Consider the following 26,061-nt stretch of genomic DNA (forward strand, 5'->3'; position numbering starts at 1 on the left):
CAATGATTTAATGTATATTCATACTGTTCTTGATTCCCTGAATACTTTACTACTTCCATGTCTTTGCCAGTGTTCTTTCTTTTGCCAAGAACACCTTTTATTTTTGTTCCTTCCTGGCAATATCCCACTCATTCTTTAAAAGTGAGTACAAATTCACCTCCGTCATCCTCTCAGTCAAATTAACTGCTTCTTCCTCTGTGCCCCTAGAGCATTTTGTTGTTGCTCCTGTTGTGTAGTCTAACAGGAGGACATACTATAATAAGAAGCACGTCGTCTTTGCACTCTGACAGTCCATCCTGGGTGTGAAGGCAAGATTCATCTCTTATAATTTCTCCATCTCAGTTTCATCATTTATTCATTCATTTAATATATACTATTAGGTACCTCCTGTGTGCCAGGCCTTGTGTGGAACTCTGAGATACAACAAGCAAATAATATTAATAATGGGAAATATTTACTCTACAATATGTGCCAGGTTGTGTTCCAAGTATTTTCATGTGTGAACTCATTTAGTCCTCACAACAGGTTCTATTCCTAACCACATTTTATGAATGAGGAAATTAGGATACCTAGGAGTTAAGCACTTATGAAGGTCACACAGCTAGTAAGTAGCAAAACAGGGATGCAAACCCAGGTGGTCTGATTGCAGAATCTGTTCTTATAGTCAATATGCTTTATTGCCTCCTAAAACAAACAAAATTAGACACAGACTCTGCCTTTCTGGAACTTTCAAGCAAGTAGGGGAGGCATATATCAGATAAATAGCAACAATAAATATAAAATTATACGATGGTATAACACAAACAAATATAAAGTTTTACGATGGTAAGTGCTATGAAGGGGACATGCACAGTACTATGAGAAACAATAATACATTTTACATACTTATGGGAGTTAGGCTATGCTTCCTAACTTCCTTCCTGACAATGTACCATCTGAGCTTAGATCTGAAGGAAAAGTAGGAGTGAACCAGGTAAGGAAGGGAAGGAAGAATGCCACCAGGTTCAGGAAACAGAATGTGGAAAACCTCTGTTGTCCAAGGGTATATGGCCTGTGGAAGGGCCTGAGAACCAGCAGCATGACTGGAGAGAAGCTGGGGCTGCATTTAGGTGGGACCCAGAGTCCTTTAGGCCATGTTAAGTCTTATCTACTGTAAGAGCAATGCGAAGTGATTCAGTGGTTTTTTTTTTCGTTTTTTTTTTTTTTTGCGGTACGCGGGCTTCTCACCGTTGTGGCCTCTCCCATTGCAGAGCACAGGCTCCGGACGCGCAGGCTCAGCGGCCATGGCTCACGGGCCCAGCCGCTCCGCGGCATGTGGTATCCTCCCGGACCGGGGCACAAACCCTGCATCGGCAGGCGGACTCTCAACCACTGCGCCACCAGGGAAGCCCGATTCAGTGTTTTTAAGGAGGGGATTTCATTTTTATTTTATAAAGGTCTGTGAGGCTACAGCATAGAAGAGGCTTTTCAGTAAAGATGGTAATATAATACCTGTAAAGGGGAAAGTGACATGATGTATTTGAAAGTGTCTAACACAGTATCAGGCTTGCAATGAGTACTTAATACATGCTGGTGTCCTTCTTCACTCATTACTGTATCCACCAGATCTAACATACTACTTTGCAAAATGTAGCAAAACAATAAATGCTTGTTGATTGACTGAATGAATTGATAGATCATTATACGTTTCTTGAAGATTTCCAGAAACAAGGAACTCTGTGCCACACAAAGCAGTCCATTAAATTGCTTTATGTGTGAGAAGATATTTTTTCATTTTGAGCCAAAAAGCTAACTTCCTATAATTCTACTTAATTTTGCCTTTTGGACCTGGACTGAATAAGTATAAATCCTCTTCTGTGATAATCCTTCAAATAATTGAAGACAGTTATTTGAAATATTTCTGTTCCAGGTCCTCCAGCCACATAATATATCACCCAGACTCTGCCTCGTTCTGTGTGCCATCCTGAGGCCCCTTTCTTTCTTTAGCTCTAGTACTCAGAGTCAGAACAACCCATGTACTCTACCCAGTTCAGAAACAGTGGGGCCATCAGGTCTTTATTTGGGGTGACTATTTTAATTACCTCAGATCAAAATTACATTAAATGTTTTGAAAGTGAGGTATCCCATAATTGTGCTGTGGATTGTTTGAGCTCATGTAGGCTGCTTTAGGTTTATCAATATTAAATTTAAATTTAATTGTTTTGGTTGAAATCTTCTTGAACAGTGATTCTATCATCTAGTGTAATAGTTATTGCTCCAAGATTCTTTTTTTGTACATATTTGCATAAACTTTTTTACAACTTCAGTTTTGTTGTTGATATCAAATAAGATAGACAAAATTAGAGCTTATGTTTTAGTAAAGATTTCTTTCCACTTTCCACTGACTTTGCTAGATGTTATTTCATTAGCTATAAATCTATCTAATTGTACATTTATCTATCCTATCATTTTTCATCTTACCTTTAAAGGCCCTGCTGGACATCAGAATCAAATCATTTTGCTGATTCCTGGGCTTAAATAAACATTTTAAACAAAGACGATGCAGAGAGTGTGAAATTATATATTGTGAGTAAATAAAACAACAACTACCTAACGAGTTGTAACCCTGTGCCAGGCACTCTTCTGAGTGATTTAATACATTAACTCATTTAATTCTCATGCAAAAAAAAAAAAAAACAAACAATGAAATAAGTACTATAGCTATCTACATTTTGCAGATGAATAAACTGAGGCACAGAAATTGTCACCTGCCAACTTCATGTACCTGGAAAGCGGTAGGGTCAGGATTCAAACGCTTGCAGTTTGACTCCAGATTCTGTGCTCAATCCATGTTGACTCAGGTTATAGAAAAACAAAATCAAAACAGTGAGACAATGTGGCATTTGGGGTAAGAATTATTTGGAAATTTTTGAAAATTCAGAATCTTTTCCTAATATTTCACATATGGAATATTTTCCAATATGTTGCTTTATGACTGAGATAATTCATACCCTATATATTTAAAATGACTTACTAGGTGTCTGCTGTCTAGTGAGAACATAGATGAATAAACTTTGACTCAGACAAATTACGTGTGGGGATAGCTTAGTTCTTTCTGTTCCTTTTAGTGCACTGGTAACACAGTAGCAAATGCAAAATAAATTTAGCTGTGGAGAATGACAGGGAGGCCTTTGCAGTCATTTACTGAATGCAAGAAAACTCATGCATACTCTTTTAAATATGCTTTTAAATTTGTGGCAGTATTAGCTCTTTGTGAAATGGAAAGAAAATTAGGACTCAAAATACTTTTCCAGTAGTGGAGCAGTATAGTTTTATTGGAACATTAAAACAAATAGCCTAAGTATGGCCCAAAAGAAATACATAATCTTCTAGAAAACGAATACCAATAGCAAATACAGTTGTTTTGCATTTTGGTGCTGGAATATGGTTCTTGCCTTCTTTGTGGAAGAAATCTCATAATGATGCAAATTACAATCCTGGTAAATGTGACACTGTCTTCATAAGAATTAATCATTTGAAAATTTGGATTTTTTCCTAATCATACATTTAGGGCTTTCCCAGTAAATTATATCTATATTAAATAATCTGTTGCTAAGATGTGCTGAGAAAGTTTTACTTTCATTGAAGGTATCCTGTAGGTGAGAATAAAATAATCTCAATGGCGTATATTTTTCTTTCTGGCTCTGTCAACAACAACAAAACCCTAATTTGGACAACTAATATGCTTAAGTATTCTCTGAAAAGAGCTATAATATATTCAAACTGTTTAGTTCCTCCCACAAATCATTTTGCTTTACAGCTTTGATCTTGAAATATGTGGACTGATATCTGATTTATGCTCACAAGTCCTTCTTGTAAGTAGTTAAGTGTTCTCGCTCAACGTTATTAAATAAGCCCAAAGCTGCGAATGGGCCTCCTTGACTCAGGGCATTTGGAAAAGACCTTTCCCTTTAGATTATATACCTTGTCTTTTTGGTCCATTTTGTTGTGGTCCACTAACACTTTTTTGTTCTTTAGGAAAGTATTTGTTCACTGCCTTTTTCACTTGTCATACCCTGAAATCTCCTTGACTTCTAACTATTATATCTAAAAATTGGGACAATATTCAGAGGTTATTTGACTGCAAAATCTATTGTGCTTTTATAATCTATGAATTATTTTCCAATTTAATTCTAAATAGAAGGTACTTTACAGAAAACAAATCTGGCTCCACAAAAGAATCAAAAATTGTATTTGTTTTACATTGTACGTACATGGAGCTGGAAACTAAGGAGGTTGTAAACAAGCCCATTTGACAAATCTAGACCAACTTCCAAGAGGCATATACATAGAAAGCTATTTTGAATTATGAGCGTTCATTTTATTTTTCTTTCCCACTGAACTTTAGCTGTCTAAGGGTAAAAGCCTATTCATCTTTGCCTCTCAGAACCTAGAACAATATTCAGTACATTTGAAAAATAGAATAATAATAATAATTTCTAATTTTAAAAAATTGCTTACTATGTGCCACACACTAGTTTAGGTTCTTCCCATGTGTTATATCATTCAATTGTCATAACAACTCTCTAAGGCAGGTCATATTATAATCTCATTCACGTAAGAGGAAATTTTTTTTTTTACATTGCCTGTTTTCTTTTTTTTAAATGTTGCACTTCTTTTTTATTGAGATATAATTGCCATAACATTGTGTATATCAGAACTTTTAAATTACTGTTATTTACAGGCATAGAAAAAAGATCTCCTTATGAAAGTGATGGGTATCTGTTCTCTGCACCTCATTATATTAGACAATTTTTTTATTCATCTTTATTGGAGTATAATTACTTCACAATACTGTGTTAGTTTCTGTTGTACAACAAAGTGAATCAGCCATATGTATACATATATCCCCATATCCCCTCCCTCTTGTGTCTCCCTCCCACCCTCCCTCTCCCACCCCTCTAGGTCGTCACAAAGCACCGAGCTGATCTCCCTGTGCTATGCAGCTGCTTCCCACTAGCTATCTATTTTACATTCGGTAGTGTATATATGTCAATGCCACTCTCTCACTTCGCCCCAGCTTCCCCCTCCCCACCCACCCCCTGTTCTCAAGTCAGTTCTCTATGTCTGCGTCTTTATTTCTGCCCTGCCACTAGGTTCATCAGTACCATTTTTTTTTTTAATTCCACTCTTTGACATAAAGCAACATAAGAGGAAATTGAGGCACAGGGAGCTTAAATAACTTACTCATGAGTACCTAAATAGAGATACATACACTAAAACAACATAAAGAGGTAAAAAGAGAATCTGTGTCTTATATTTTTGTATATTATTAGCAAGCTATATTTTATCACTCTGTCATTAATTTAGCTGTATTCATTTTGTCCTGGTTAACCTTGGTGAATGAAAATTGAGGTGGGGGCTTCCCTGGTGGTGCAATGGTTGAGAGTCTGCCTGCTGATGCAGGGGACACGGGTTCTTGCCCTGGTCCGGGAAGATCCCACATGCCGTGGAGCGGCTGGGCCCGTGAGCCATGGCCGCTGAGCCTGCGCATCCAGAGCCTGTGCTCCGCAATGGGAGAGACCACAACGGTGAGAAGCCCGCGTACCGCAAAAAAAAAAAAAAAAAAATTGAGGTGGGATTGGTTGACAGACTATTGAGCAGCAGGGTAAGATGATCAAACCTACAAGAGTAGAGAAGAGAGTGGAACCATAATTAACTAGGCGCTAATTTGCATTTCAGTGGAACCAAACCCATATAGAGGAGTCGGGTCATAGAGTCAACGTTTAAGGTGAATATATGGTACCATAAATTCTTGAAAAGCCCCAGTAAGTCCTATCACTGAGACCAAAGCACCATTCCTCCGTAAGGTGCAACACAGTCTTCAGCATCGGAACATTCTGCCGCCTCTGCAGGTGAGAAACAGGGGAAGTAGACAGTTTGAGCTGGGAGCCATGCAACATGAAAATACTTCTCTTTAGACACCGGAATCACCCTCATGGTGAGCTGCTCACACCATGAGACACAGGAGATCTGAGGCCTAGAAAGTGGCAGATTCACATCTCCCATTTCATGCTTACTCTGGGCCATGAGTGAGCTGAGTAGCAAGGTATACTAGTTACCTAAATGACAAACTTTCTCCTCTTTCTGACACATTAAAATAAATTGAAATTCTCATAAGAAAATGCATGTATGATGTGACACTGAAGTATAATGCACATACAAGCATGCAATTTGAAATATATATATATGAAGGAAATTTTATAGTTTGTAACATAAGCATTGCTTTAACTTCTATGAAGCTTGAATTTATGCTCCATAAAATTTTGGATGGAGGGAAAGATGAAGAAGGAAGCCAAGGGAATGTTGACTGAGAGAACAGATTACAATGGTACAGTGATGCCAGGTATAAAAGGGCCTCATGCATGCCCCATTGTTTTTAAAGGATTGCCATCTTCCAGACTGGGCCAGTTGGGATGTTGAAGGGTCTATATGGTCACTACAGGCCCTTAGACTTAAGATATAGAAACTTATTTGCAGTAGCCCTTCTAGGAGTGATTGGATCCCAAGGACTAATTCCTGTTAACCAAATTTACAAGAAATTGATATATACGGTTAAGATATTTAGTTACCAAGATAACTAGAAATCTCCTCAGTAGAAAGATTTCCTTGGGCCACTTGTTAATACATTTCTGAAGATTGTTTCATGAACTTGGATGGAGGTAGTAAGATGGTTTTAACTGAATTCACTGGTTCTGAGGCCTCATATGCCCGCTTCTCTCCTAGAAAAGTTTACTCATTTAACTCACTGTATAGACCAGACTATTCAGCCAGCTGTCAAGGTAACTTATCAGGGCATCTTTTTTTATGGAAAATGTTAAAAAATAAATAGTTCTCTTTCTTTGGCTCCTTTATATTGGTTTTCTAGGTGCCATTCAGTTATATAAAGAGTCCTCTGTAACATTTAATGTTTATTTAGCTCACAGCTTAAATAACTTGCATTACTTATGTTTTAGATTCCTTGATAACATTAGAGGTATTTAATTAAATTTAAGGAGCATTCTGATACCATTTACCATTTCTCTAAGTCATTTTTTTTTCTGCAGGTGGTAAGGCCTGTCCATTTTTACAATGATTTTTATTAAATTTTATTTCAAAAGGTTATATGCTCTGAGATTACCCTCAAATTCTCTTCCTATTTGGGGCCTGTCAGTGATGGGTATAGTGGCAAAAACACAGGTTTTGAAGTTAGGCAGATCTAGATGAAACACTCGCTGAGTGATATTAGGATAAGTACTTGATCTCTCTTGTAGCTTCTCTATCTGTAAAATAGTAATAATTAAGCCTATTGTATAGGGTTGCATATAATACAATAACTGGTGCATAATAGGTGCTAAATAACTGGCTTTTTTTTTCTATATAAAAAGTTCTTAGAAGGAAAACAAGATGAAATAATAAAAATTCCTAAGATATTTTTAACCTGAGTTTTTACCAAAAGGCCAAATATGGCCTACACAGTTTTTTTAAAAAATTGTTTTTGAAGTAACTGTCAACTTTAAGCATCAGCAACTGTGATATAAAAATCTGCATTTCTCGCTTTCCTTGAAAAAGTGTATCTTCTGAGATGTGGCATCCCCATTTCTGCCCTGAACAATAGGCAGAAGCTGAGTATCAGCTGCCCCTTCTATGAGGCATTTGCTGACGTCATTGCAGAACCCCCAGCCCACTTCAGTCCTTCAAATTAGCTCTCTAGGCCTTTGCATTTGGGACTCCTTCAATACATTATCCTTTTCCTAATAACTCTTCATTTCATGATATTTGATGAAAGAAGAACAAATGAAGGTGAGTAGAAATAGATATTTTAGTGCTTAAATTAAAAAAAAAAATCAAGCTCTTGTTTTGATGCTACACTAAGGTGGTCATACTTTCCAAATGGAAAACTAAGTTGACTCAGCATCTGAAGATGACACTAAATATTCAAAACTGAGACTTCCATAAAAAAACTTCGTTACTGTGACTCTGAATCACATGGACACCCAATTAATGCTGTTGACTGGTTACTGTGGATTTTCAAGGTAGTGTTCATAGTTTTATCACCCTTGTCTGGATGCCCTGGAGTCTGGTGACAACTACACACCATGTGTAAAATTAAAGTGCTATGTTCATCCTTGAAACAAATGGCAAAGCTATTTAGGATTGGTTTTAATCTGATGTTCTGGCGGGGATCCCATTGGGATACACAAATTAAAACATAGTCCTAGGTCAATTATAGCAGTGTATCTTTTGAATGAGAAAGACTCAGTGACTGGTTTGACAAGAGTTTGGTGACCCTGCTGAGTGTTATTAATTTTATTGTCCCGAGAGAATAATGAAAATAGGACCTATTGTTTAGCCCTCAGGCTACAATTGTACACCATCATCTATATGAGCAATATCTTAAGTGTCCCCCACAGAATATACTTACAGGGGAGAGAGGTAAGCACAATCATTCCTTTAATATAGAAACAACCATTAAATATAGAAACAGTGGCATGGCTGTAAATCCAAAATGTGGAATGTATGGAAGAGAATATTCTGGAGACAGAAAACTTGAATTTTATTTCTAGATTATTCTGACACTCATTGTCCCCATGATCTTATATTTAGGAAATAACCATAAAGTATCACAGTGAATTTGACAAAAGATCACAATTGCATTTTTCTAGGGTCTTTATTATGATTTTTCTGAGTATACTCTCTAGAAAGACACCACAGTGCAATGGTTCAAAGAGGTCTTTGGAATCAGATTGTATTTGAAGTCAGGCTCCAACATTTATTAGCCAGTTATGGGAGCTTAAGCAAGTTGCTTAACCTCTAGATTACCTCACTCTCCTCAGCGAAAAAATGGGGTAATAATAGTACCTTCCTAATAATGTTAGTGAGAAGAACAAATGATCATAAGCTCTTAGCCCACAGAAAGGCCCAATAAGTGCTAGTTGTTATTGATACTTAACTTAGTCTAAGATGCATTTCAAACACAACCCAGGTTTAGATGAAGACGTGTTCTGTGATTGTTCAATCCAGTCACCCAATCTAAACAAAATGAAAATAAAGCTTGGCTGGGATGCTCTGAATATAGTGTGAAGTACTGTAAATTATCACATCCAGAAGCAACCATTTGGTCTGCTAATTGACCAGTAATCATCAGAAATTAGCTGTTTGTCCAAAGTCTAAAGCTGCAAATCCAGGTACCAGGGAAAAGGGACTTTTAAGAGTGTTAGGAGGGGTGGGGGAGTTGAAAATAGGAGAAACATAGGGCGTTTAAGTCCGAGATTTCCTTGGTCTCTATCTCATCCCCACTCTAATGCAGTACATACACCAGGGAACAGGAAGAGACCTCCTGTTTGGCAATGGACCTTCTTTATTTAAAGTCAAACTTTCTATAGTCTATGAGCCACACACTTATTTGCACTATCTGTTCACTCACTTGGTGTGAAACACACTCATATCAGGGGTCTTCTTAAACCATAGCAGGCTGTGAATGGCACTAATACCTGGCCAATGATTTAGCTTAATACTAACTACTGTATGTTTATATAATATTTAAAACATACTGTTAGTAAGTTTGTTCCCACTCATCTTTAAAGATTTAATCATATGTGCTTTCCACAGTAAATTTACTTTCCATGCCCCACTTTTTTTTTTTTTAGCTTTAAAAAAAAAAAATCCCAGTTTTTGTCTGTGTGAGAAGTCTCACTGGGATTGTTTTTAATGGGACCTGGCAGGCCTTGCCTTTGGAAAAGAAACCAGGAAACCAGCTAGTTTTATGATAGAGGGGTCATTGCCCAGGACAGGGTGTCCAAGATGAGAAACCAGAGTTCCGTAGTAACAAGGTCTGTGACTTCATGGAGGCCCTCTCCAGTGAAAGTATTTTAAATTTTTGCTAGTATAGGCAGCAGATAATGTCAATATGCCCATTCCTACTTTATTTGGTGTTTCTTTACAGTTCTTAGGTAATTGGCCCTTCTCATGATGGCTTCAGGGATCTTGTGGCGTCTATAGTACCCACTAGGGATGAACAGAGAATGAATGGGAGGCATATATGAGATTGTATATGAAAATATAGTCTATAGATGCAAAAGACTGCACCTTTGCCTCCAGTGAACTAGTGATGTGCTTTCTGTGCAGAAAATTGATGATTTATCCACCATTGTGGAAACAGAGCTTCCGAGAGCAGAGTACTACTTCCAAGGAAATACTATCAACCCAAATCACCACTGTGCTTTTTTGATATGCCCTAGTTTTATTTTGCTTTGGGGTTGTTTTTCCCCTTTGCGGGGTTCCACAGTTAGATCTCACCTAATAATCAAGTTTAACTGAAAGTACCACTTGGAAAACTGCTGGAAAGTGTTCCTATGGTATGAAAGATGCTACAGAACTAAACAAAAGGATGCCAAGAAGACAAAATATGAGATGAAGAGGAGGGATTTTTTTTTTTTTTTTTTGGCGGTACGCGGGCCTCTCACTGTTGTGGCCTCTCCCGTTGTGGAGCACAGACTCCGGACACGCAGGCTCAGCGACTATGGCTCACGGGCCCAGCCGTTCTGCGGCATGTGGGATCTTCCTGGACTGGGGCACGAACCCATGTCCCCTGCATCGGCAGGCGGACTCTCAACCACTGCGCCACCAGGGAAGCCCCAAGAGGATGTATATTTAATTGCCATGTAAAGGGTTTAAAGTATAATTCTAACAATAGTTGGCAAAAGTTGAGGATATTTACATTCTGTCTTTAGTTTTTGGACAAGTATGAACCATACTTTTTGGGTTTTAGATAGGGTGGGCCAAGGAATGCTTCATAATCAAAAAGTAGCTCTTAATTCTCTGCACAAATACTTCCAGAAATGTGACTAGTCAAAAAATGCTGGCTGCAATGCATCCCCTTAGCATTTCTGCACTTCTCTTTCGGTTAATCTGCAATCATTAGTTGGTTGCTTGGTGATTATTTTCTCCACTGAGTTGTGTCTTCTTTTAAGGCAGGAAACTTATTTATATTTCCTCCTTGTTTTGTGTTGGCTTTTTCCCCTATTGCCTTTCCTCACTAATATCTGGCATAGTAATTTGGCATGGTCCCAGGGACTCTCCCCCAGGGTCCTCAAAACTCCCCAAGTGATGATAATATCTGCTAGAGTTGACATAGAAAACAATAAGCAGCTATTTGTAATTCTTACTGAGTGGTTCTCAAAAGTTGGATTAGTCTAAAATTCATCTAAGAAGTCTGTCAAAACTCGGAATTCTGGGTACCACTTCCCAAGGTTCTGATTCCATAGGTGTTAGTGGCTCCTGAGAATCTGCATGTTTGCATGCTTCCCTAGTGAAACTTTGCTTTATGGAGCAATCATTTCCACAGTTGATACCTTCTTATTCTTAACTATGACTGAACATCAGAATTTACAGTGGATGTTTATAAAAATGCCTAGACCTGGGCTTCCCTGGTGGCGCAGTGGTTGAGAATCTGCCTGCCAATGCAGGGGACACGGGTTCGAGCCCTGGTCTGGGAGGATCCCACATGCCACGGAGCAACTAGGCCCGTGAGCCACAACTACTGAGCCTGCGCGTCTGGAGCCTGTGCTCCTCAACAAGAGAGGCCACAATAGTGAGAGGCCTGCGCACCGCGATGAAGAGTGGCCCCTGCTTGCCACAACTAGAGAAAGCCCTCGCACAGAAACGAAGACCCAACACAGCAAAAATAAATAAATTATTAAACTCCTACCCCCAACATCTTCTTTAAAAAAAAAAAAAATGCCTAGACCTCATACGCAGAAATTCTGATTCATTAGGTTTGGTGTACAGCCTAAGCCTCTCTATTAAAACATTAAAGTACCCCTCTCCCCACGCACAACCAAACTCCACAGGTGATTTTTTTTCTGTGTGGCCAAGATTGATAACCATTGCCTTAGCCCTTAACCTCACCATGTTGTTATTTGAATACTCCCCAAAGACTACCACGTAGAAAGCTGGAAAAGGTTGCATTCCTTGTGAATAACTAACATGGGGCAGAAATGGCCGTGTTATCAGCTGCCCCTCATGTATGCATTGATGAAGTCTCAAAATATGACAAGCTGGACTTAATTGTTAGGGAAAGAGTAAAGAAGACCAGTAGATAGCTGGAAAGTAGAGACCTCTTAGTTGATTTCTTAAGAGTCACATCAATCTGCCCGGTTAAGTGCTTAAACGAGAGGCTCTACACTGCCAAGGAAGCCAGGCCCTGATTTGTTCAGGGTCAGGACCAACGGCTCAAAACCATCTTGTTTGCAGATACTCCTTTCATGTTATTAGGCTGTCAGTTGACAGACTTTGCAAGATTTATGGCCCAAAACTCAAGTGTCCACATGTGTGTGAGGGTGAGATGTTGCAACGGTTTGGATCAGGTTGGACGAGGTGAGAGGAGAGGAAAGGCCTGAGGATCTCAGGAACCAGGCCCTTTTGGGGCTTCAACCTCACAATCCCTCTTTCTGTTTGTTTGTTTGTTTTTTCTTCCTCTCATCCCACTGAACCTTATTTTTAGTTTCTGGGAATTTCTGCTATTGCACATTAAAATAGAAAGTGCGACTTCAAAGGGAAGCACCTAATTTTTATGAAAAGATTCCTAGGGTGCTTTTAATAAAGTCCTATCAAGGGTGTAATAATGAAGAGTTAGGATCCCTGTGCCCTGCAACTTGAGAAAACTGTGCTTTCAAAGCAAAATGAACTATACTTTATTGGACCTGTTTGTGTCTTTCTAACGTATTTGAATTGAAATTTCGGATATTTAAAATCTTGCCTTCTCTTCACAGTAGGGACAGTCACCTCCTGCATCGTTCTGCTTTTCCCTCAGATGTTTTTCTCTTTCCTGCCAGAGAGCCTGCTGCCTGTTTCTGTGAACTTCCCTCCATACTGGCTCCCCTCGTTCGCTTCCCCCATTCCAAACGGAAACTTTCTGAAAGGAAATGTTACCATGTTTCTCCTCTGCTTGAAATCCTTCTGTGATTCTGCAGGATGTATTAAATCCAAACTTAGAGCAGCGTACAAGGCACGTTTGGGGCCTAGAATTTGTTACTATTTCTGACCTCCAAGCCTGTTTGCACGCTGGTGTGGGCACACACGTATACACACACACTCACACACTGTCTTCCAGCCATAATGAATTATTGTCATTCTTCAAAATGCCATGTTCTCATATTCTTCCATGTCTATCCACATTCTCTTCTTTTTCTTAGATTTATCTTTCGCTCTAGTAGACTTCATAAATGCCAACCCTAACTTCAAGACTCTACTTAAATACCTCTTTCTCTGTAAAAATGGAAACTTTTCCCCTCAATCAGATCCTGTCAGGGGTATCTCCTTATGCCCTCCATAGAACACTACGGAGGGCATAAGTACATAGGCTACACTAATCATGCAGTGGTAGTGCATTACATGGTTGTATCCCCAGAGATGCTATTTGAAGGCAGGTTTGGGGCCTTACTTGTTTTTCTCCAGTGACTCAATAAAATGCTGAATAAATACCAATCAAATCTTTAGAAACTATTGGCTGACTAAATAAAAGAAAAAAAACAACTAAAAGTAGGGCTAGGAATTGCCCAAAAAAATATGTTTTGGGGGCAGAGGAAAAGGCTTACAGGTAAAATATATGGAGAACAAACTATCAAGTTTCAATTTTGTACTGTTTCTAAGGCACTCTAATTTAGTAACCAGACTTACCAAGCATCACTGTATTCTGGAACCCCACTGGACCAAACAGAGCTGAAAATGATGGGATATCTATTTGCCAAGACACATTTCTTCATTTTGGTGGTTCAGGGGGAGGGGTGATTATCCCCAGATTCTACATGAATACATATGAGGTTGTAGATGAAGCAGTGGAGGTGCGGTTACTTGGCAAAGGCCTCTCATTAGTGGCATCCCAATATGCTGTGTCCTCTGAATGCAGAGCATCACTTTGGCTAATAGACTAACTTCACGAATGGAAGCCAAATTCCATTATTTTTGATAATTGGGAAGAGTATTTTGTGCCATATGTATTCATAATGCACTTGATAATTTATGTATGCAAAAACTCATAGAGATATTTTGTTTAAACACAAACGAAGTAGTATAAATCTTTTTCTAAAGTAGTATAAATCTTCATTGATTTTCAAATTGTACTACGTATGTTCAATACATGTGTACGTGTGTGGGGAGATGGGGTTTGCTGTGGGCTGAGAAAAACTACACATGACAGAGGTATCAAGAGCAAGCTTTAAGTCTTTGTCTCCTATCACTATGGACGTCTGAGGGTTAAAAAAAAAAAAAAAAAAAAAAGATTTTCCTTACCTGGGAAAGCAGAGTGAATCCCGCCATTTCTTCTAGCTTCTTCCTAGCTGAGAATGTCACACGTGCTCCCAAATACGGTGCTTAGCCATGTGCGGTGTTTGCGCCATTTCTCCTCCTTTGCTCTGACTACAGCAGAAACGTCACCTTCCACCCTATGATCTCCTTGCAATAGGGCACAAGTTCCCTATTCTTTTTTTTTTTTTTTTTTTTTTTTTTTGGCTGTACGCGGGCCTCTGACTGTTGTGGCCTCTCCCGTTGCGGAGCACGGGCTCCGGACGCGCAGGCTTGGCGGCCATGGCTCACAGGCCCAGCCGCTCCGCGGCATGGGGATCTTCCCAGACTGGGGCACGAACCCGTGTCCCCTGCATCGGCAGGCGGACTCTCAACCACTATGCCACCAGGGAAGCCCAAGTTCCTTATTCTTGCACTGGAGCTGCCTGCTGTTTCATGGGCTGCCAAGGAGAGCTGCCTTGTGTTTTCAGTGTTCCCCATGAATTTTGTGAAACAGCCCTTTTATTTCATATTTGTCTTTTTCTTTCCCCAGGACTCTGACATAAACCCCTGAGAGAAATTGTGGGCTCAGAAAACAATCTTAAGCCATATAACCTGCTGTACTTAAAAGTGCCACTCTCCTTTGAAACTAACTCATTGTCCTTAGACTTAGTTTATGAGCCTCTGTTCTCATTTTCTCCCAGGATACCGTTTGTGGTTCAGGCAAATATACACCTGATGGGCACAGTCTATCTGCTTTCCAGACAGCTGGATATGTATGAGTTTGAGCAGCCGTGGGACTGTGAGAGTGAGAGTGGCTTAGGTCAGTCACATCTATGGCTTACTTTATTCCTATAGTGACAGTTATATAGACAAAGAACTATAAGACCCCCAAAGTCCTTGAGGGGAATCATTTGCCCAAGGCTACAGTTATGCAGTATCACATCTGGCACTCTAGTCTAGGTCTTTCTAACTCCAGAGTCCTATACTTCTACTATTTCTCATTTCTTGTCTATCTTTAGCTTAGTTGAAGACATGTAGTAGATGTAAAATAAATGTTGAAAAACAAACGAATGCTCTCTTTATATCAGCATCAAATGCATTGCATGGCAAGATGGAAACACTGTTAAGACAATATACAGGTAACACTATTGTGTATGATGTGTTTATTTAAAAATATCACTTATGGGCTCCCCTGGTGGCGCAGTGGTTGAGAGTCCGCCTGCCAATGCAGGGGACATGGGTTCGTGCCCCGATCCGGGAGGATCCCACATGCCGTGGAGCGGCTGGGCCTGTGAGCCATGGCCGCTGGGCCTGCGCATCCAGAGCCTGTGCTCCGCAATGGGAGAAGCCACAACAGTGAGAGGCCCGCGTACCGCAAAAAAAAAAAAAAAAAAATCACTTATTAAAAACTATTTCTGAGGAAATGATTTTGAGTAAGAATTGACTGTAAAAGCTTAAATTGTTAAAGACACAAGATAACCATAACTTTATGGTCTGCCTTAGAGTTGATGATGATTTCTGACAATATGTATTTGAAGTGAATTTTTTTTGAGACTTAAAAAAAGAAATCTCATGAAGTTTTCTATAAGATGTCTCTTTTGGTGTATACTTTATTATTATTTTTTTCTTCCAGCCTCTTTATTTCTTTTTTTTTTTTTTTTTTTAGTTTCTGTTTTATAACAAAGTGAATCAGTCATACATATACATCTGTTCCCACATCCCTTCCCTCATGCATCTCCCTCCCTCCCACCCTCCCCATCCCACCCCTCCAGGCGGTCACAAAGCACTGAGCTGATCTCCCTGTGCTCTGCGGCTGCTTCCCACTATCTATCTACCTTACGTTTGGTAGTGTATATATGTCCATGCCTCTCTTTCGCTTTGTCACAACTTTGGTGTATACTTTTTAAAATAATACGTTTTATAAGTCAGTACCTTATTTTTTTATGCAAGATTGTTGCAAACATTGGGAACCTCATATCATAATAAAAATGACCTTTAGGGAATTCCCTGGCAGTCCAGTGGTTAGGACTCGGCGCTTTCATTGCCAGGGCCCGGGTTCAATCCCTGGTCGAGGAACTAAGATCCCGCAAGCCAAGCAGTGCAGCCTAAATAAATAAGTAAATAAACAAACAAATAAAAATGACTTTTATGTACTTGAGGACTTTTTATTTTGGAAGGATCCTTAATTTTTATGTGGTTGTTACTGTTCATTATAAGAATCACTTCTTTCTCCTCTAAAGTTCAGTTTCATGTTAGGAAAGAAGTGAATTTGTCTACATGGGAAATGTTACATTACATTCAAAAGCTGCACATACTCTTTTTTTTTCATGGAAATTCAGGTTGTAGTAATAATGTTTATTTGCTGTTATTTACAACAGTGGTACATACTAGGCTCTGCATAGAATAATACATACGGACACGTTTGAATCCATATACATAAATACATACACAAGAATGAGCCCCTAGTATCTGTAGGCACATGCTCACCTGCCCATCTTTTCATAGGTATTTAAGATTTTCCTACCACCCTGAGCGTTTGATCTACACAATGGTGGGACTTCTTTTATACTTGCTAATTCTATTCTCTATTATATTCCAAAAGGCATTGTATTATCTGCCTTGTCCGATTTGCTTCTGTGCTCATTAAAGTGGCCTGCTGTGAAACTAATTTTTCCTGCTCATTTTATTGATATTTTGGGAGAGTGAGATTTTTTCCAAGCAGTTCCTGTTTTAGTATAGGGTTGGAGTAGCTGTCAAAAGAAGGCTTTAAGAGCCATCCTCTAAAATAAATCAAAAATAAAAGCAGCTTATTTTAGTATCTCTATTGAAATATAAATTACAGGTCATTGATCTTTTTCCCCACTTCCTTGCAATTATTTTCATTGAATCTTTTAAAAGTAAAACAATGCAGTGTATTAAAAAAAACAAATAAACCTCGATGATAAGAATAGTACCAAATGGTTTGTAAATGGCAACAACACACATTTTGTAGGAGAAAAGCATAATAAAACCTAGCTTTGTTTTGAATTTCTACAATAAAAAATAAAACATAGCAGTGATTAGGTTAGTATAATTCTGAATCAATCTAAAGTCTCACCACAGAGGGACAGGTTAATTCTAAGAGTTCAGAATCAATTATTCTTGTCAGATCAACTACCTTATATCTAAATCTATATCTATATCGACGTAGATTTAGATATAAAATATATCTATAATGTATAGTAAAATATATAAATAATATACAAATATATATATAACATATATCTACAGTGTATAAAATGTATAAGTATATATGCACATTGGGATATATATTTTAAATAATATATATTTATATATGTATAATAATATAATGTGTATTTTAAACAATACATAACAATGCCAGAAAACAGACATGAGGTGATGCCAGTACAAGCAATATCCTTTTTTTCAAAGAGATGGCAGTCAGGTGCTTTGCCTGAGAGGCAGATGGCAGGTGGGAACATGGAGGAGGCAGGGGCTGTCAGGTTTTCAACCCCGGCTCCACGGCTTCCCTTCCTCTCTCTGAGCATCCGTTTGCCCTTCTACAAACTAAGAATAGGGCGCTTTCCCTGTACAGTCTTTCGTAGAGTCTTTTGGGGGGTTTAAGTAAATTTATATTGGTAAAGCACTTAGAAAATAGTGCCTGACACATAGTAAGCACTACATCATGTTTGTTAAATAAATAAAGATCTCAGTAGCTGGAGCTGGTCAGATACAAAGTAAATATTATTTAGAATAACAAGTTGCTATTTTTAGTAAAACAGAGAATATGTGTACCTCCTACAGATCCACCTAGGATTTAGCATTTTGAGATACAAAAGATTGATTTTCTTTGGAATATATTCTGAACCAGAAGTCCCAGAATGTGGTGCAGGATCAGGGAAATAGCAAGAGGAGGAAGTCAACATCATATTCCTTGGGGGCAAGTCCCGAGCTGCCTGAAGGAATCACAGTGCTGCTTCTGAAGGTTTTATCAGCCCAACAGTGAGCACTGAGTTAAGCTTATCTCTTCCAACCTGTTCCACAGGCCAGGAGTTCTATAAATTGTTCATAGGTGTGTTTGGAAGATGTTCCTAAGTAAAATAAGTTTGCCAAACACTGGCGTAAACACAGAAATAACAATCCTTACAGCTTTCAAAATATTTAATATGCATTTCAATACTGCAAGAAACATATTATGGATCTGATCCCAAATTTATTTCACCATGATTTCCTTTTTTTCCCTTTTATAATACAACTATGGTTACCTTCCAAAGGTAGAAGATAGACCATCATTAGGGAAGTAGTAGTTATTTTTTTGGTCCTTATATTCCATGGAGAAGAACTGAATAAAACAAAGTTAGCTTAGAAAGAAAGAACAAAATGTTAATAATAACTAGCAACTGAATAACATTTTGCAGCTTCAGCATATTTCTATATATATTATTTTCTTCATTAGCATATTTTCCTCATTTGTACTCACTAACCCACTGCCTCATTTACCATCTCCTGAAATCAAAAGGATGGGTCCACCTAAGAACCCAGCCATTCTAGTTCCAAGTTAAAATCTTCTCATAAAGCATTTCCATTGTCTGAGTTAAAGGGCATTCATTGTAACATTGTTTTTAGGAGTAAAAAAGTAGATATCATGTAATGTTTACAAAAGGGTGAATGAGTAAATGAAGTTCAGGCGGACAATACATGTTAATTAAAATGAATTAACTGTGTAACTATGAATGTCTTCAAAGCATCATTTTAAGTGAAAATTAATAGAACAGAGTTAAAAGAAGCAGAAATATTTTTAAATCGCTGTCAAATAGTAATGAGAAAGAGTTAGTATAGGTAATGGTGACAGGAGCGAAGTGCATTAATTGCTCATCAAAATTTAGGTAATCTGGACTTCCCTAGTGGCGCAGTGGTTGGGAGTCCGCCTGCCAATGCAGGGGACACGGGTTCGTGCCCCGGTCCGGGAAGATCCCACATGCTGTGGAGTGCTGGGCCCGTGAGCCATGGCCGCTGAGCCTGCGCGTCTGGAGCCTGTGCTCCGCAATGGGAGAGGCCACAACATTGAGAGGCCCGCGTACCGCAAAAAAAAAAAAAAAAAAAAAAAAAAAAATTTAGGTAATCGTTAGTGTAAGGCTTAAGAAATTAGGAGAGCTACAGTTGTATTAATGCTCTCTCCTTTACTGTTTCTTGTGTTGTTCTGTACTTACTGAGAATCACATTCACATTCAAGATTTCATTTACTAACTTGTATGCTAATGACAAATTTATATTTCCACTGCTCTTGAACGGTAAGCCTGTATATCCATTGGCCCCTGGTCATCTTCACTTGAATATCTCACAGACAACTCAAGTGACGTGTCCCAAGTGATTCATTATTATACACTACCTTTTTCCTCTTTCACAAAGAAACAAGTAAAAAAGTTACTCCTCTTCTTGAATATTCCATATCTTACTTACAAGTGACACTCAAGTCAAAACCTGCTTGTCATTCCCAGCTCACCACCCTTTCGCCGCAAACAGTATCATCAAATCCTTACAGTTCTTTCTCCTAAATTTCTAGTCAGCCCAGCCCCTCCTCTTGATCTCTACTCCCACTGCCCCAGTTCATTTAATAATTTTTTCTTGCGTTATTGTAATATCTCCTTAAATGTCTCTGTGCCTTTAGTCCTACTGTTCTCTGAAAACATCCTCTACATGTTCGTCAGATCATGTATAATATATCTGCTTTCCATAAAATCATTTGATGGCTTTCCTTAATTTTTAGATTAAATCTAAACCCAGCATGGTTTCAGAAGTTTTCCTTGGTTAGACACTTATTTACACCCTTTAACTATTACATCTAACCACCCATTTTTTCTATTTTTCTCCTTCCCTTCTTCTTATCTACCCTTGGGTCGCCCAGACTTCACCCATAATAACCTACACATATTTTCCTGTGTGATTCTGTCGGCCTGGAATGCCCTAGTTCCCCAGTGTGCTCTTTCCTTTCCTTTATTACTTTAAGAAATACAGTTATCTTGTATTTGTTTGTAAATCAAAAACTGTGCAAAAGAAGTGGCACACACAATTCTACCTACAGCTATTTTGATCCATTAGAACAAAGGCAGTAAAAATGAGTACACTGAATTTCTGAAAGCAATATGATAATCCACTGGATGGGTAAATCTAATAATCTACAGTAGTCTATGGCATGGAATGTAATTCCAGAAGAAAATAGGAATTTTTATGATTTATGAGATATCTGTGGGATTTGTAACTGCAAATAAGTTGTTTTTCTGTTTTTTTAATAAGCTTTTTGAGGGCAGGAATTGTATGTTTTCATTTTGTAAGTTCCATAGCCCATAATTCCACATTTAATACATACTCAGCACTCAACAAATGTTTGCTATATTGAGAAAGAGTATGTTCAGTCATGGGAACATGTGATACTATAACATTTTATAGTACATATTATTTTACATAACAGAAATAATGCAAATGTTAGCTGAGTATACTCAAAAGGTCTTTGAAATAGCGCTTGAAGGGTGTGAAAGTCAATATGTTTGGGTACTCTTTGTAAATAAATGATGAAAAGAAAGGATATTTGCAAGTTATTTGAAATGATATTCAATTTCCTCTATACTAAAAGATAGTCTTTTTAAAAAAAACTTTATTTTGTACTGCTTATACTCTGGATTTTTAAAAATATGGCTTTCAAAAATAGCTTCTTGTAAGATAATTAGAACAACTTGCCATCAGTGCGTTTCAATTAACACTGAAATTACGTCATAGAAAATAATTCTTGTTTTGAAGGGAATTGAACAAAATGGCATATTAATTATCTTTTACTAACAATTTCTACTAATTTAAAGCAGAAAAGTAGAGGGACGAAGCAGTAACATTTTGAGGTTGGAAGCATTCAGGTAGCAGGTGAAAAGTAACCTTTAAGTATTCTCCTATCTATTTCCCCAGTTTTCACTTTCTTGTTGTAAATACTTACAGACACACAGAAGAAGTAGTGGCTTGCTAGTTAGCACATCGATAGTGATTTAGTGTGAATTAACCACTTGTTTCCATTCATGGACACCCAGAATAATTAGCAACTGGGACATGTGAATCTAATTTACAATTTACCGTTTAGCAGAATTTCATAGGGCATGTAGTTTAATAGACAGCATTACTATTTATCTTTTTGGTAAATGGGTTAAATGATCATTTTGTTTTCAAAAGTGAATATTATATGTGTAGGAGTGAGAAGTTAGGTAAAAATGTATATGTGTATTGGAGCTTTTTTAATTAAAAAGAAAAGCATATATTATTGTAATGTTTACATTTGACAGTAATTTAAGGAAGAAAGTTTTAAGTTTATACACGCTGAAGTGTGTATGTTTGAACAATAAAGCATCATCGCAATTACTACTGATGGGTATTACTTCTGTCTCATAACAACTAGTGCATTCTGTATCATAGAATACAGTATATTGTCTGCCAGGTGACTCACTGAAGAAAATAAAGTGAAAGGTACAAACTTATAGAATATTTCCTCAGAGAGATCCTTCTATGAGACCATATGTAGATAAGGATTAGTTGCTCCATGGGCAAAGATACATATTTATTTTTGTAATAAACCAGCCAAATAACCTATAACATATACCATACAGTTTAATTTCTACTATATTATTTCTCCTCTATTGAAGTAATTTTATCTTGAATGATTTGAATCATGTCTGCCATTTTTGTCATTTTATAAATTGTGTATCCAGGGCTTCCTGCAGCTTTTATCTGCCTGGGGTACAGTGAGAGGAGAAAGAGGGAGAGAGAGAGAGAGAGAGAGAGAGAGAGAGAGAGAGAGAGAGAGAGAGAGAAAGGGAGAGAAAAGTGATAGATAGATAGTTGAAAATATCCATACCTGTATTTTTCAAATCGGAGATATTATAGAAGAAAGCATTTTGCTGAAAAAGAAGTTAAAGAAAAGATAATTATTTCCACGTTTTCTTTGACTGTCACTAATTTTTAGAGGGATTTATCATCATTATCCGAAAAATATTTTGAAGACCCATGCTGCATTCACAGTCTTTAGAGCTGTTTAGACTAACAGAATCCTTATATTCTAGGTGGTTATAACCCAAACCAGGTAATGCTGGCATGAATCTACAAGGCAGAGACTGATAAAGCACAGAATAAATACAGGAAAATGAAATTAATTTAGGAGGAGGCCCAGATGCGGGAGTGTGAAGAGTAGACAAAAAGACCGTTGCTGAAGTTTGATCTTCTCTTCTCTAATGTATCTGCAAATAGCTCTGGCACCAAGATCATATGGCTATCTCCCAGAACCTGGATCAGAAAGCCTACTGTTTATTAAGATAAATGCAGATGTGTCTGCAAAGGGGCACTTCAAAATAACAGACCATCTTAATGCCATGTGGCTAGTTTGGAATGTTCTTAATCATTTGCTTTATCATTTGCTTTAGGTCATTTCTGAAAGCTCTGTAGTGTCATTAACTAGATTATGCTATGAACTGAGCTTATTTTTTCATATTTAAAAAGCTTTCCAGGGCTACCCTTCTCTGGTTTGCACTTAAGTGAAATTAGGAGTCTGTTAGGTGTTGCCTTTAGACTAAGTGAAGTAGCTCCTGAGGCTCACATCCTTAGGGCCTCATTAGGAAGAGACCCACAGCATGCCTGACACTGGTTAATATTTGCAGAGCTCATTTACCTACATTGGAAACAAACCAAGAAAAGGCCAGACAAATCCTACTGAAGTGAAGAAGGCTGACGGCATCAGTGCCCATCATCTGGGTCACCCTTCTCTGTCAGAAGTGGATGACCCACCAGGTGGTGACTTCCTATGTCTTCTAAGCTGAAAGAGACCTGTTGAAAATGTGTCTTCAGGTACCTTTGTTGTTAAAGATTTGACAGGACAAAATAGGTAACCCATAACCTTGAGAGAAAAAGGGAGTGAGGAAAGGATTCCTTTCCAAAACAAGATATGTTCTTTACATAAATCTAGTTAGCCAGAGAGTTTATTTTCCAAGAAGATAAAGGACAATTTTCTCACTGCCTCTGCCCTGATGGAATTCTAAGCTAATAGTTTTTCCCTATTCAGAAATGCAGGGTACAGTGATTTGTAGTTTCTCAATACTTTCTTTATTCCTATTTCTCTTTACTATTTTAAAACTCCACTTTGTGGTAATGTCTGGTATATGCCATTTAGATTAATGTAACCATATAGGGGAATCTGGTGTGAAAAATTATGGGCAAAACGTCCTCAACAGTTGAACTCTGTCTTCTCATTATATCAAACTTATTTAGGAGCCATTGTATTTGTTCATTTATGAAGATGATTTTGGCTAAATCTAGATAAGTGTGCTTAAATCATAGGCACTAGCTAGTTAATCTGGAAGCATCCTCAACCTTTGTATATTATTGGGCTAGCTAGAGATTATGAAGTACCTGGTCTGTTTGCTAAAGAGAGTCTGGTCTATTTTACTTCTTTTGATAAAAGCATCCTGGAGAACATGTGTTAAAAGCTCTTGAACTCCAGTACGATTTTTATTAACTTAATTACTGTCAAAAAATTGCAGTGATCAACCCTAGATTCAGGATTTTTGTTTCCTCTACTTTTTCTTTCTGCCTACCGCCAGTATTATTAAAGATATAAAGTGTTTTCACATTGCCCAGCTGTTTCCTGTCCTTGGCCAGGAGTATACATTTAATAAGTGGAAGATTCAAGACTTTCTAGAAAAGGTCCTTTGGAGGGTATTTTGGGAAGGTCTGGAGTTGAGCCCACCGTATCACAATTAGATGACCCCATAAAAATGGAATCATCTCTGTGTTTCAGTTTACTTGACTGTAAAGTGGGGATGATGATACCTATTTAAACAAGGCTGTTGATATCATTAAGAAATGCATATGAAAATGCCTTGTTAACTTTAGAGCTCCGTAGGTGAGGAGTGTGTATGTTTATGAGTGTGCTGTTATTGTTTGTGCCTGGGGCTGTATGTGTGAGTCATTTCCTGAAAAGTAATTTTTACAACTTCCCTTTCAAGCACATCATGTCTAGAATTTTTAAAATTAAGCTACTCTTCTCACTGATGTGCTGTTTAGTCAATTCAGTTTGGGCCAGAAAAATATACAGAAGGAAACACTTCAGTGAGGTTGAACCTTGTATATTAGTAAGAAATATCTCTCATGTCCATTCCTTCCTTCCTCTCTTTTAATGTAACCATGATTTTATTTCACACTTTTTTCATCCTTTCAACTTGTAGTCTTTAGCTAACCTTCCTTCATCCAGTCTCCTCTCTTGCATCAATCTTCTACACTGCCAATGGAGTGATCTTTCTAATAAGAGAAATTTGATCATTTCACTTCATTAATTATAAACATTAAATGATTCAACATTGCTTTTAGGATACAGTGCAAATGCCATGTAAGGTACAGCTTATAGAGCTCATCTATCCTCCCCTGTCTTCCTGGTCACCTCCCATTCTTCTCCTTTTACCACATGAGTCATGATCAGAGTTCAAGAAATATGATGACTTATGGTGATACTCTTCCTTGCTCTAGATATGTCATGAAAACTTCAGGAATGTTATAAAATTTAACATGTCTTACCATATTCAAGTCATTTCTTATATACTCACTCTTCACTAAAACTTACCAACCTTTTTCTAGATAGAATTACCTTTGACATTTTTACCATTTCACCATCTTCATATTAGAAAAAATAGTGGCATGTAAAGCTAAATGCTAAGATGTTTAATTTTTGTCTCTTGATTGAAGGAGCAATGTATATGGCAATAATCAGTAGATTTTGCTTGTACTTTTCTAGATGTAATGGTTATTTACATTAAAACTTTGATTATTGGAAAAAAATTGATTATTGGGATAAGAATCTTTGCCTAAAGGCATATCCTGGTTTAAAATAGTTTATTATAAAATAAAGAAAATTCTAAAAATCCTAAAAATAGTATAAAAACATTTTATTTATAATGATCTGTTGTTGAAAACATTGGAGTGAATATAATTTTCTGTCCAAGTACAATATCCTGAATAATGTTACACCCATAAGGATTGCAGATCTTTGCAGTCTGTTGGCATCGTGTTTCTGCATAATTATTCACCTTGTCAATTACTTGGATATGAGTGTTGAATGAGTAGAGTGTTAGTTCGAATGATACTGATCCCAGAATATTCCCTAGAATCTGTTCCTTAAAATAATTGATAATATGAATTTGTTTTATTATCACATGCTAGCTTCTAAAATTAGGATTAGAGAATGAGAATATGGTTAAGAGCTGTTAATGAGATGCTGGGTGATTAAGTCATTTTATGACTAAATGATGGATATTGAGTTCATTGGGGGAAATCTACTGAGTTTCAAACCCAAGTGACAGGTTACTCTAGTTGTTGGCAGTAACAGGGAAAACACAGGAATCTCAACGTCAGTAAATTCATTGAGTATTTTCTCTTAGAATAGACTTTGTAACAAAATAAATGTTTTCCTTAAGGTTCAAATTATTTTAAGCAATTTTCTATTTAAGAAAAGATAATTGATTTGTAATGTTTGTGGGGAAAATCCAAGAACATAAAAGGGAAGCAGGGACTATGTCTTACTCAATTTGTGCTTTTGGATTTAGTCTGGTACATTGTAATAGTTCACTAAATGTTTGATTAATAAATGAATGAATGGTTAAAGGGATGAATGGATGGAGGGGGAGAGAGTGGGATGGATGGATGGATGGATGGATGGACGGATGAGTGAATGAAATAAAG

At 37.6% G+C, this 26,061-nt stretch overlaps 1 protein-coding gene across 1 annotated transcript in view; it reads left to right on the plus strand.

Annotated features, from left to right (window-relative positions):
* SOX5 (SRY-box transcription factor 5) overlaps positions 1-26,061 on the plus strand; it is a gene marked incomplete at both ends in the record, with an annotated part of 680,357 nt that overhangs the window by 47,608 nt on the left and 606,688 nt on the right. The gene's annotated exons all lie outside the window — the stretch shown is intronic.

This window comes from Hyperoodon ampullatus (genome assembly GCF_949752795.1).
Source record: "Hyperoodon ampullatus genome assembly, chromosome: 11".
Lineage (NCBI taxonomy): Eukaryota > Metazoa > Chordata > Mammalia > Artiodactyla > Ziphiidae > Hyperoodon > Hyperoodon ampullatus.